This window comes from Aquarana catesbeiana, linkage group LG03, assembly GCF_042186555.1.
Source record: "Aquarana catesbeiana isolate 2022-GZ linkage group LG03, ASM4218655v1, whole genome shotgun sequence".
In the NCBI taxonomy this organism is placed as follows: Eukaryota; Metazoa; Chordata; class Amphibia; order Anura; family Ranidae; genus Aquarana; species Aquarana catesbeiana.
Window position 1 is genome coordinate 471,546,216 of NC_133326.1, and position 11,387 is coordinate 471,557,602.

Consider the following 11,387-nt stretch of genomic DNA (forward strand, 5'->3'; position numbering starts at 1 on the left):
CTTGTTCCAGCAATAATACATTTGATTTGGAGGCTTCTCAGAACAAATTGCCATTCCTAAGACTGAATTTTCAATATACTTGTGCACATAAGAAAGTAAGAGAAATAGTTAACAGAGGATTCAGAAGTGGAGATATATTAGTAAGCATCCCAAGATCAAATTTAGATAAATCACTTCTTTAAATAACTTATTGGTAAAAAAACAATTTCAGAAAATTGACAGAACATGCTCATTTCTAGTGGTTTTCATGTGGTGATTGGGACTATTGTTTTTTTATTCATTATTATTATTATTATTATTATTAATTATTATTATTATTAGTTACTATACATTATTACTTATATATTATAGGTTTATATATGTGCTGGAAGGATGCAACAATATGAGATGCAAATTAGATTTATGTATTTAATTTGCAGAGCTTTATATTGAACTGATGTCTAGTTTAATATGATCTAGTATATGTTTTGGATGTAAAATCTTACTTTGCTATGATATTTACAGTGCCTTGCAAAAGTATTCACCCCCTTGGCATTTTTCGTGTTTTTTTCCCTCACAACCTGGAATTAAAATGGATTGTTTGAGGATTTGCATAATTTAATTTACAGAACATGCCCACAACTTTGATGATTTTTTTTTTTATTGTAAAGCAAACAACAAATAGGACAAAATAACAGAAAAAGTCAATGTGCATAACTATTCACCCCGCTAAAGTCAATACTTTGTAGAACCACCTTTTGCAGCTATCACAGCTCCAAGTCGCTTTGGATAAGTCTCTATGAGCTTGCGACATCTTACCATTGGGATTTTTGCCCATTCCTCCTTGCAAAATTGCTCTAGCTCCTTCAAGTTGGATGGTTTGCACTTGTGAATAGCAATCTTTAAGTCTGACCACAGATTTTCTATTGGATTGAGATCTGGACTTTGACTAGGCCATTCCAACACATTTACATTTTTCCCCTTAAACCACTCAAGTGTTGCTTTAGCAGTGTGTTTGGGGCCATTGTCCTGCTGGAAGGTGAACCTCCGTCCTAGCCTCAAATCACACACAGAGTGGTACAGGTTTTGCTCAAGAATATCCCTGTATTTAGCACCATCCATCTTTCCCTCAACTCTGACCAGTTTCCCAGTCCCGACTGATGAAAAACATCCCCACAGCACAGCTGCCACCACCATCTTTCACTGGGGATGGTGTTCTTTGGGTGATGTGATGTTTTGGGTTTGGGCCAGACATAGCGTTTTCTTTGATGGACAAAAAGTTCAATTTTAGTCTCATCAGACCAGAGCACTTTCCTCCATACATTTTGGGAGTCTCGCACATGTCTTTTCGCAAACTTAAAATGTGCCATTTTGTTTTTTGCTGAAAGTAATGGCTTTCTTCTGGCCACTCTACCATAAAGCCCAACTCTATGGAGCGTATGGCTTATTGTCGTCCTATGTACAGATACTCCAGTCTCTGCTGTGGAACTCTGCGGCTCCTCCAGGGTTACATTAGGTCTCTGTGCTGCCTCTCTGATTAATGCCCTCCTTGTGAGTTTTGGTGTGTGGCCATCTCTTGGCAGGTTTGCTGTTGTGCCATGTTCTTTACATTTGGTTATGATAGATTTGATGGTGCTCCTAGGGATCATCAAAGATTTGGATTTTTTTTTATAACCTAACCCTGACTTTTACTTCTCAACAACATTGTCCCTTACTTGTTTGGAGAGTTCCTTGGTCTTCATGGCAGCGTTTGTTTAGTGGTGCCTCTTGCTTAGGTGTTGCAGCCTCTGGGGCCTTTCAAAAAGGTGTGTATTTGTAATGACAGATCAGATCATGTGACACTTAGATTGCACACAGGTGGACATTAGGGATGAGCTTCCAGTTCGAGTCGAACTCATGTTCGACTCGAACATTGGCTGTTCGCAAGTTCGCCGAACAGCGAACAATTTGGGGTGTTCGCGGCAAATTCGAATGCCGCGGAACACCCTTTAAAAGTCTATGGGAGAAATCAAAAGTGCTAATTTTAAAGGCTTATATGCAAGTTATTGTCATAAAAAGTGTTTGGGGACCTGGGTCCTGCCCCAGGGGACATGGATCAATGCAAAAAAGTTTTAAAAACGGCCATTTTTTCAGGAGCAGTGATTTTAATAATGCTTAAAGTCAAACAATAAAAGTGTAATTTCCCTTTAAATTTCGTACCTGGGGGGTGTCTATAGTATGCCTGTTTCCCATGTTTAGAACAGTCTGACAGCAAAATGACATTTGGAAGGAAAAAAGCCATTTAAAACTACTCGTGGCTATTGCATTGCCGGTCCGACAATACACATAGAAGTTCATTGATAAAAACGTCATGGGAATTCCCCACAGGGGAACCCCGAACCAAAATTTAAAAAAAAATGACGTGGGGGTCCCCCTAAATTCCATACCAGGCCCTTCAGGTCTGGTATGGATATTAAGGGGAACCCCTGCCAAAATTAAAAAAAAAATGATGTGGGGGTCCCCTTAATATCCATACCAGACCTGAAGGGCCTAGTATGGAATTTAGGGGGACCCCCACGTCATTTTTTTTTAATTTGGTTCGGGGTTCCCCTGTGGGGAATTCCCATGCCGTTTTTATCAATGAACTTTTATGTGTATTGTCGGACCGGCAATGCAATAGCCGCGAGTAGCTTTAAATGGCTTTTTTCCTTCCAAATGTCATTTTGCTGTGAGACTGTTCTAAACACTGGAAACATGCGCCCCTTTACAGGCATACTATAGACACCCCCCAGGTACAAAATTTAAAGGGATATTACACTATTATTGTTTGACTTTAAGCATTATTAAAAGCACTGCTCCTGAAAAAACGCCTGTTTTTAAAACTTTTTTTTGCATTGATCCATGTCCCCTGGGGCAGGACCCAGGTCCCCAAACACTTTTTATGACAATAACTTGCATATAAGCCTTTAAAATTAGCACTTTTGATTATTCATGTTCGTGTCCCATAGACTTTAACGGTGTTCGAACAAACTTTTTTCCTGTTCACATGTTCTGGTGCGAACTGAACAGGGGGGTGTTCGGCTCATCCCTAGTGGACATCAATTCACTAATTATGTGACTTATAAAGGTAATTAGTTGCACTAGAGCTTTTTATGGGCTTCATAACAAAGGGGATGAATACATATGCACATGCCAATTATCATTTTTTTATTTCTGAAAAATAGTTTTATGTATATATTTTTCTAATTTTACTTCACCAACTTAGACTATAGTGTTCTAATCCTTTACATATAATTCAGATTAAAAAAACATTGAACTAAAGGCTGTAATGTAACAAAATAGGTATATATAATATATAATAGATAAGGTAATATATATACATATACATATAATATATATATATATATATATATATATATATATATATATATATATATATAGGTGTGGATCATATTATCATATTATCATATTATCATATTATCTTTAAAGCAATATTAAACCTAAAACCAAACATTTATTATATTGCAGCTTACCGATTCTGTTATGTGGTGGCTGCATTACTTTTTTTAAGCTTTCTTTCTTTTATTTCAGCTGGTGATCTAGCCAGTAGAGGGTTGGAGGGTTGAGAAAAATCATTTGTCAGCTTTTAATTATTTATGTAAAACCTTGTTAACTATGTTACGTGTATATGTGCATACACTTCAATCATTGTAGGAGTATTTACATAAACACGGCTCTATCTGAGAGTCCTTACACGAAAGAGGTAGTTCCATCTGCAATACACGTTTATTGATAGGGTTACATAATATATACACACTAAACAGTATTTATAACACAATGTACAGTATAAGTCCCCTGGCTTATATGATATTTACAAATTACACACAAAACTATACTTACAATACAATGTACAATACTAGTATGGAGTCAGCTTACCTCTCAACTTCAGGTCTGGTCATGCTGACTGCTGTGTTTACCAACACAAAAAAGCATTATACCCCCTTCTCCTTTCTGTACTGTGACTAATATAATGCTCCCTAATTGGTCACTGTACCTAGCAAATGTATATTGAGCTCAGCCTGATTGGAGGATTCAAAGAATGCTGCTGTATGCAACACATGTGATCCAAGAGAAGGTACATGTTCCACATCTTCCACTGCCACAGGTAAAACATACCCAATTAAACAATGCATTTATCAATAATGCTTGATGTCTCTACTTCATCCTTCTCCTTGCAAGTTAATTCACTCTCTCACAATTTTTGTACATTCCTAATGTAGCACTAATATTGGTTGTTCAATAAAGTATTTACTGTGTTGGCCCTTTTCTTATTCTTATCAATTAAACACATTTTTAACATATTTTTCATTAACTTTCTGGCCTCATGTTAGGCACATTATGCCATTTTTTGTTTTCCTTAATTAATTCACTCTTTTTTATTGTCGTTATATGTATGGTCAGTGTGAGATATTTTGTTTTTATCCCATACAGTTACATATATGTTAGTTCAGGGGTGATGCTGAGGGATCTCTCTTTCGGCAATGAGGCTTGGTTTTTTCTTCTGATTCAATATCGAGGCTAGGTTTTTTATTTACTACTTTGGCCATGTTAGTTTGGAAACGAGGCTTGGTTTCCTCCTCTGGTTCAAACGGAGGTCTGGCTTTCTATTCATCCTTTTGGCCAAGTTGATTTGAAAATGAGGCTTGGCTATCCAACTGATAATATGAACGGCCATTTTTTTTTTTTTTTTAATACCATTGAGACTTGGTTTTCTATTAGGGCCAACCTAAAATTTAAGCTAGTAAACACTAGAAATGAATAAAATGGAATCATTTAAAGGTAATTTGTATTTTGATAACATTTTGTAATATGAAATCAAATACCTACAAAAGTACAAATAAAGACTTTGTGATTGGGTAGGTACTTATCATAAGTGCTATCATTTTCTGCAATAAATAATAATGAGAGTAAATATACTATTCACATGGCTTATTATGACAAATAACACAATCATTATAGCTGTAAAACCGTTTGGGCTAAATCTTTTGTGATGCTTCATTTGTTCAAATGTGTACCATAAGACAATAAACTAGATTAGTTGGAATGATGCCTATGTGTTCCAGATCAAAGGTAAATGTTACTACTTTAACCTTAAAAAAACCTTACTACTTTTCCTTAAATATTGTATTTTCAGAAATATACCCTTCTTTTATATTATCAAATGTAAGGATGCTAGGAGAAGAATCAAAGCCAGGGTTATGTGGTACTTGTACTTAAATGCTAGAAAATGTATAATCTCCTGTCTAACTTTTACCTAAAACATAAATATCAACTTATCATATAATACACATTTATGTTTTATTGTAAAAATTACCTCAATAAAAAGGTTAGCAATGTCAATGTTTATAAAAAAAATAGTAAATTAGCTAAACTTTGTACTTACTGAAACATGCTTAAGGACTGGTTCACACCTATGCATTTTTCAGTGTGTTTTCAGTTTTGCAGAAACGCACTACAGTCCATTTAACATGGTTTCCTATGGGTCACATTCACATCTGTGCATTTACTACCGGTGCATTTTGTGGAAAGGGTCAGGGACTTTTTTCCACAGCAGGTTGAGTTTTTGTTTCCATAAACTTCAATGGAAATGCAGCAGAAAAGCATAAAAAATGCAAGCACTGTGTTTTTGATGCATTTCTGCTGCATTTTGGCTGGTTTCTCCCAAAAGACAATAGACACCTCCCAAAAATGCAAAATGTATCAAAAACGCATTAAGGCCTGGTTCACACCTATGTGTTTTTTGGTGGTTTTTGCAGAAACGCACTATGTCCATTTAACATGGTTTCCTATTGGACACTTGTGGCGGCACAGTGGTGTAGTGGGTAGCACTCTCGCCTAGCAGTAAGAAGGGTCGCTGGTTCGAATCCCAACCACGACACTACCTGCCTGGAGTTTGCATGTTCTCCCTGTGTCTGCGTGGGTTTCCTCCGGGTACTCCGGTTTCCTCCCACACTCCAAAGACATGCTGGTAGGTTACTTGGATCCTGTCCAAATTGGCCCTAGTATGTATGAATGTGAGTTAGGGACCTTAGATTGTAAGCTCCTTGAGGGTGTAGGGACTGATGTGAATGTATAATGCATATGTAAAGCGCTGAGTAAATTGACGGCGCTATATAAGTACCTGAAATAAATAAATAAATTAGAAAAATAAAATCTATTCTTTTTACAGCCACTGCGCTTTTGGAAAGGGTCAAGGACTTTCTAAGTGCAAAACAGTGTATTTTTGGTTCAAAAGACTTCAATGGAGACACTGTAAAAAAAGCATGCAGTGTGTTTTTGATGCGTGTTGTGTTTTTTTAATCTGCCCAACAACAAATTGCCTAAAAAAAAACATAAAAAATGCAAATGCATAAAAAAAGCGTGAAAAAAAAATGTGTGTGCAAAAACACAAAATGCACCACAAAAAGCACTGCAGAAAAGGATCAAAAGCAAACTGCATAGGTGGGAACCAGGCCTTACACCTAACTGTTTATTCATAACACATAAAATTAATTTTTTATTATGGCATTTAGTTTAAAAGAAAAAAAATATTCACTGCTGCAATTCCCCAGTTTGGCCTCAGAGTGCCACTGTTTAACCAAGAAATGTACAGCACTAGAGAACCACTAGTGTTTTATAGATATGTATATACTGCAGCCCCGCAAGAAAGGACACAGACATTTTCTGGATCCCTGCTTAACAAAATACAAAATGTTGTTTTCCTGGACTCATTAATTTAGTACACCCTTTCTTTATTGGATTATATTTTCCAAAGCCATATTGGAGAAGATTTGGTTGCAGAAATTTCTTACTTGGAAAAACATGTACAGACATACAAAGGAATTAGCTGGCAAGTAAAATTTTCTTTCCTATTTTCCTGGCTGTGTTATTCAATCTCTGGTCAGATTCATTACTCTATTGTAGAAGAAATGAAAAAAGACTCTGTTATAAGAAATATTGCAGAAGAATATATCTAATCTAGGATTAGATATTAACAAGCTATCATCTAGAAAACTGCAGATTATGTCCCATGTTTCAGAAAAATATCTTTATGTGAATCTAGGTAATGGTAATCTATGTGTGAAAGAGAGGATAGACAGAGAGATGCTGTGTGGTGCAGCAGCAACCTGCTCTCTAATATTTGATGTAATGGTTGAAAATCCCTTTTATTTTTTAAATATAAATATAGAAATTCAAGATATCGATGATAATGCTCCAGTGTTTTTTCAAGACAAAATTATTGTAGAAAGTGTTGAGCTTACAATGCCAGGAGCCAGATTTCCTTTACAAAGTACAGAAGATCCAGATATTGGAATTCATTCCATACAGAAATACCAGCTCAGCGATAACCAATATTTTACATTGTCTGAGAAAAGCAGACCTGAAGAACATTTCCAGAACTTGTATTAGAAAAAGCTTTAGATCTAGAAACACAGAATATTCATGATTTAATTCTAACAGCTTTGCATGGAGGGAACCTGTTAAATCTGGTACAGCCCTAATTAAAGTACTTATTACTGATGCAAATGATGATGCCCCCATATTTACCCAAGAATTGTATGAAGTCAGTGGTAATGAAAGTACTCCTATTAATTCAACTATAATTACAGTGGAGGCAACAGACAGAGATGACAGACAGAGCACAATGCAAAAATCACATACACATTTACTAAAACCTCAGAAAGCACTCATTATACAGGTATGTTTACCATAAATTCTACAAATGGAGAAATTAAAATAAACAACGAATTAGATTTTGAGAAAAACAAGAATTATGAATTAACCATACAAGCCAAAGATGGCGGAAGCCTTGTTGCCCATGCCAATGTATTCATTGAAGTAAAAGATGACAATGATAATACTCCTGAAATAATCATTACCTCATTGTCTACTTCTATTCCTGAAGATTTTGAACCTGGAACAGTGATTGCTATAATAAGGGTCCATGATCAAAATTCTAGAGAAAATGGGGAAGTTGAATGCCAAATTACAGAAAAGGTACCTTTTAAGTTAATTCCTTCGCTTATCAGATTCTTTAAAATAGTAACTACAAAACCGATAGAAAAAAATATCTAGCTATAACATTTCTATTGTAGCTACTGACAGAGGATCTCCTCCACTTTGTAGCAAAAGAATCATCGAATTAGAGATATCAGACACAAATAATCCACCGGTATTTATTAAATCCAGTTATGTGGCTTTAGTGTCAAAAAATTACTTACCAGGTGCCTCAATATACAGTGTAAAAGCTTTAGATCTTGGTATTGGTGACAATGCTAACATAATATATTCAATTTTTAATCCAAATGAAGAAAATGTCCCAATAGCCACATATCTTGGGGGAAACTGGAGTTCTTTATGCTCAGAGATCTATTGATTATGAAAAAAATATATTATTTTTGTTGGAAGTTATTGCTACAGATAATGGGTCACCATCCTTAAGCAGCAATGCCACATTGCTTATCCGAATAGTAGATCAAAATGACAATGGACCAAACATCCTATATCCTTCACCAGAAAATGGCTTAGCTATGTTTGAGATGGTCCCTTTCAACTCTGAACCTGGGTCTTTAATAACAAAAGTGGTGGCAGTGGATGAAGACTCTGGACATAATACTTGGCTATCTTATCATTTTAAAGTGGATGTAAACCCACATTTTTCTTTTGTTGTTGTTGATGTCATAATGTAGAGTATAAGATTTCCTATCATTTGAGCCCAGTCTTGCCACAAAGAGTTAATCCAGCTCTGAGCAATCCTCTTTTATTGTTCAGTGAGATAAAACTTGACAAACAGAGAAAAACAGGTGATTTACATATCTCATGCACTAGCCTAAGACATGCATTGTTTTTTAATTCCCACCCCCACTCCTTTCTTCAGCAGCTCTGCAGGGATTGGCTGTTCCACACCTCAGCATGATTTGGCATGCTGAAGTCATGTGGTTACTTTCCTGTCTTTTCACTGGATGTTAGAGATCATATCAGAAGTTCAGTGTAAGAAATACACAGGAGAAAATGCATATTGACAAGGGGAGTGTAGAGGTGGGTGGGGAGTCTACTGACATCACGACTCCACCCACCGAGCTCCAGGCAACAGACTCGCCCACAGAATCTGCAGTATTTCGGTTCTCATAACAGACAGAGGGGAGACATTTGACAGGTAAAGTTACATGCAGGAGGCATGTATATCCTTATAGATAACCCCTATGGCAGTAGTTTAGAAAGGATGACATTGGGTTTACATCCACTTTCAGCCTCTAAACCTTTTTATTTTATCATTAATGAACACACTGGAGAAATCAGGACATCACAAGTCTTTCAAGGAAAGGATATACTGAATCATAAAGTTGTGGTGACGGTGAAGGACAATGGAGTCCCCTCTTTCAGCTACTACCACGTTAAGTATTGTTATTGGAGGCAAGTTTCAAGAAGTGGTTCCTAAGATTAACAGTCACACTAATGGAGAAAATTCTGATTCAAATCTGCAGTTATACTTAGTGGTTGCCTTGGCACTGATTTCCTTGTTATTTGTTGTAACTATTATGGTGTTTACCATATCAAAGTGCAGAGCTTTAAAATCCCCAGCACCTTTTTTTAACACAAGTTTGTATCCTCCCATGGATCCCAGAGTTCTCTCCATGTATAGTGGTGGAACATTATCACTCCCCTACCCATATAACTTATGTGTGAGTTTTGATTCAGCAGACAATGGCTTTACTTATGTTTCACCAACTCAAAATGTCCCCGTGGAAAATTTTATTGACACAGATGATTCAGGACCATTGACTAGTAATAATTTTGACCAGGTAAGTCTCTTTCTGCACAGCATGTAATTTACATTTATGCCATGAAGCTTTATCTGTGTATTTGTGTGTTAGCTTGAGAGACATGCTTTGTATTCCTCCATAAAGTTATCATGCTGGTTACATTATCATGCAACACCTTTCGGGCTTAATGGATCAGATGTTTGGCTTTTTCGACTAACTTATCTCTGAAGTCTAAATATATTTTACTGTCATATTTTTTGATGTGACATTTGTTTCATTTCAGCAATTGAGCCCATTTAAGTGTGAAAACGTTTACCCTTTTGTCAACTGAAGAACTTCCACTGTACATACATTACAAGAATAGGATAAATCCATTAAAATAGCAGCAGGGACCAGCCAAATTTCGATCCATGTGTGGGCCAGCTGGTTGTGCAAAAGTCACAATCTATCGATCAACTTGTGTACAGCCAGCCTGTTGGGTTTTTCCCAAGTGATCAGTGCTGCCAGCTATAGCCAGCAACACTGATCATTGTATGCTGAGGGTGGGAAGGCTCCCCGCTGTCAAAATACAATGCCATAGTTGAAGGATTCCCCCATCCACACATTTTAAACCTTCTGGTTAAATGAAAAAAATGTATAATGTATGGCGAGTCTAAGACACATTTTTTGTTTCTAAAAAGAACTTTAAGAAAACTGCTCAGTCTGTAATAAAATCACTTTATATTGCTTCTAACTCTTTATGTGTGCTGATAGCCCTAAAAGTCTTTGAAGATATCACCGTTTTTATAGTGTTAGATTAGGAAATATAAAAGCATCAGAGTACCACAAGTACTGGATGCAGCTAAACTCTTTGTTTCCAGATATTAAAACAATAAATAACCAGCCCTGAACAACAACTGAAATAATAACCATTATCATCAGCCTTCCATGTTCTCCTTTGTAACATAACACAAAAACACATTCCATTATGTTATTGGTGATAAGGAGAGGGGAAGGTGTTTGTAGTCCAAATCAGGAGCAAGTTAAGACATATGCAGGCGTTATCACTGTATATTTTCTTTAATATACCATGTACTTTATGTGGCTGGACATTTGTACAAATACATATTGTTCTCTATACCTCAGTTGCCCAATTTGTTACCCAATTTTGCTTTTGTAACTATTTGCAAGTAGGACCCTCCACCTTTTGTTTCATAGTATGTTATGTTACATTAAAAATTTAAATGTTTTTTACACTAGTGCAAACGGCTTAAAAATGTTTACCACTATGTAAATTTTAAAAATAATCAGAATTAGAATATGATGTGTATTTTCAATCACATTCTCCTTATAAGTATCATAACCATTTTTTTTTACTAATAGAAGATATATTTTAGTATTTCCATCAATTGTATGCATCTTTTCTCATTTCTGTTAAGGTTTGAAAGAATAAATAAGGAAATAGATTGGAATTTGCCTACCTTATCTTAATATTGAAATATACTAATCATTTTACAACATTTTGAGACATTGATATCAATAAACAATATTTTTTTATTAGTATGCATTTTTCTACTCACCATGGCTCAGCATACTTTTCATCTATAACTATTCTCATTTCCTTTTTTTTCAAGATCACAAATAATT

The 11,387-nt window shown here is 35.8% G+C and overlaps 1 protein-coding gene across 2 annotated transcripts in view; it reads left to right on the forward strand.

Annotated features, from left to right (window-relative positions):
* LOC141132486 (protocadherin gamma-A4-like) overlaps nucleotides 1–11,387 on the forward strand; it is a 489,967-nt gene that overhangs the window by 24,099 nt on the left and 454,481 nt on the right. The window contains exon 1 of one of the 2 annotated variants that reach the window (XM_073620934.1): nucleotides 7,776–7,995. The exons of the other annotated variant lie outside the window; for it this stretch is intronic. The gene's annotated coding sequence lies outside the window, so the exon portion shown is untranslated. Of the gene's footprint in view, nucleotides 1–7,775; nucleotides 7,996–11,387 lie in introns of those variants that run through there. 2 annotated transcript variants of the gene reach the window in all.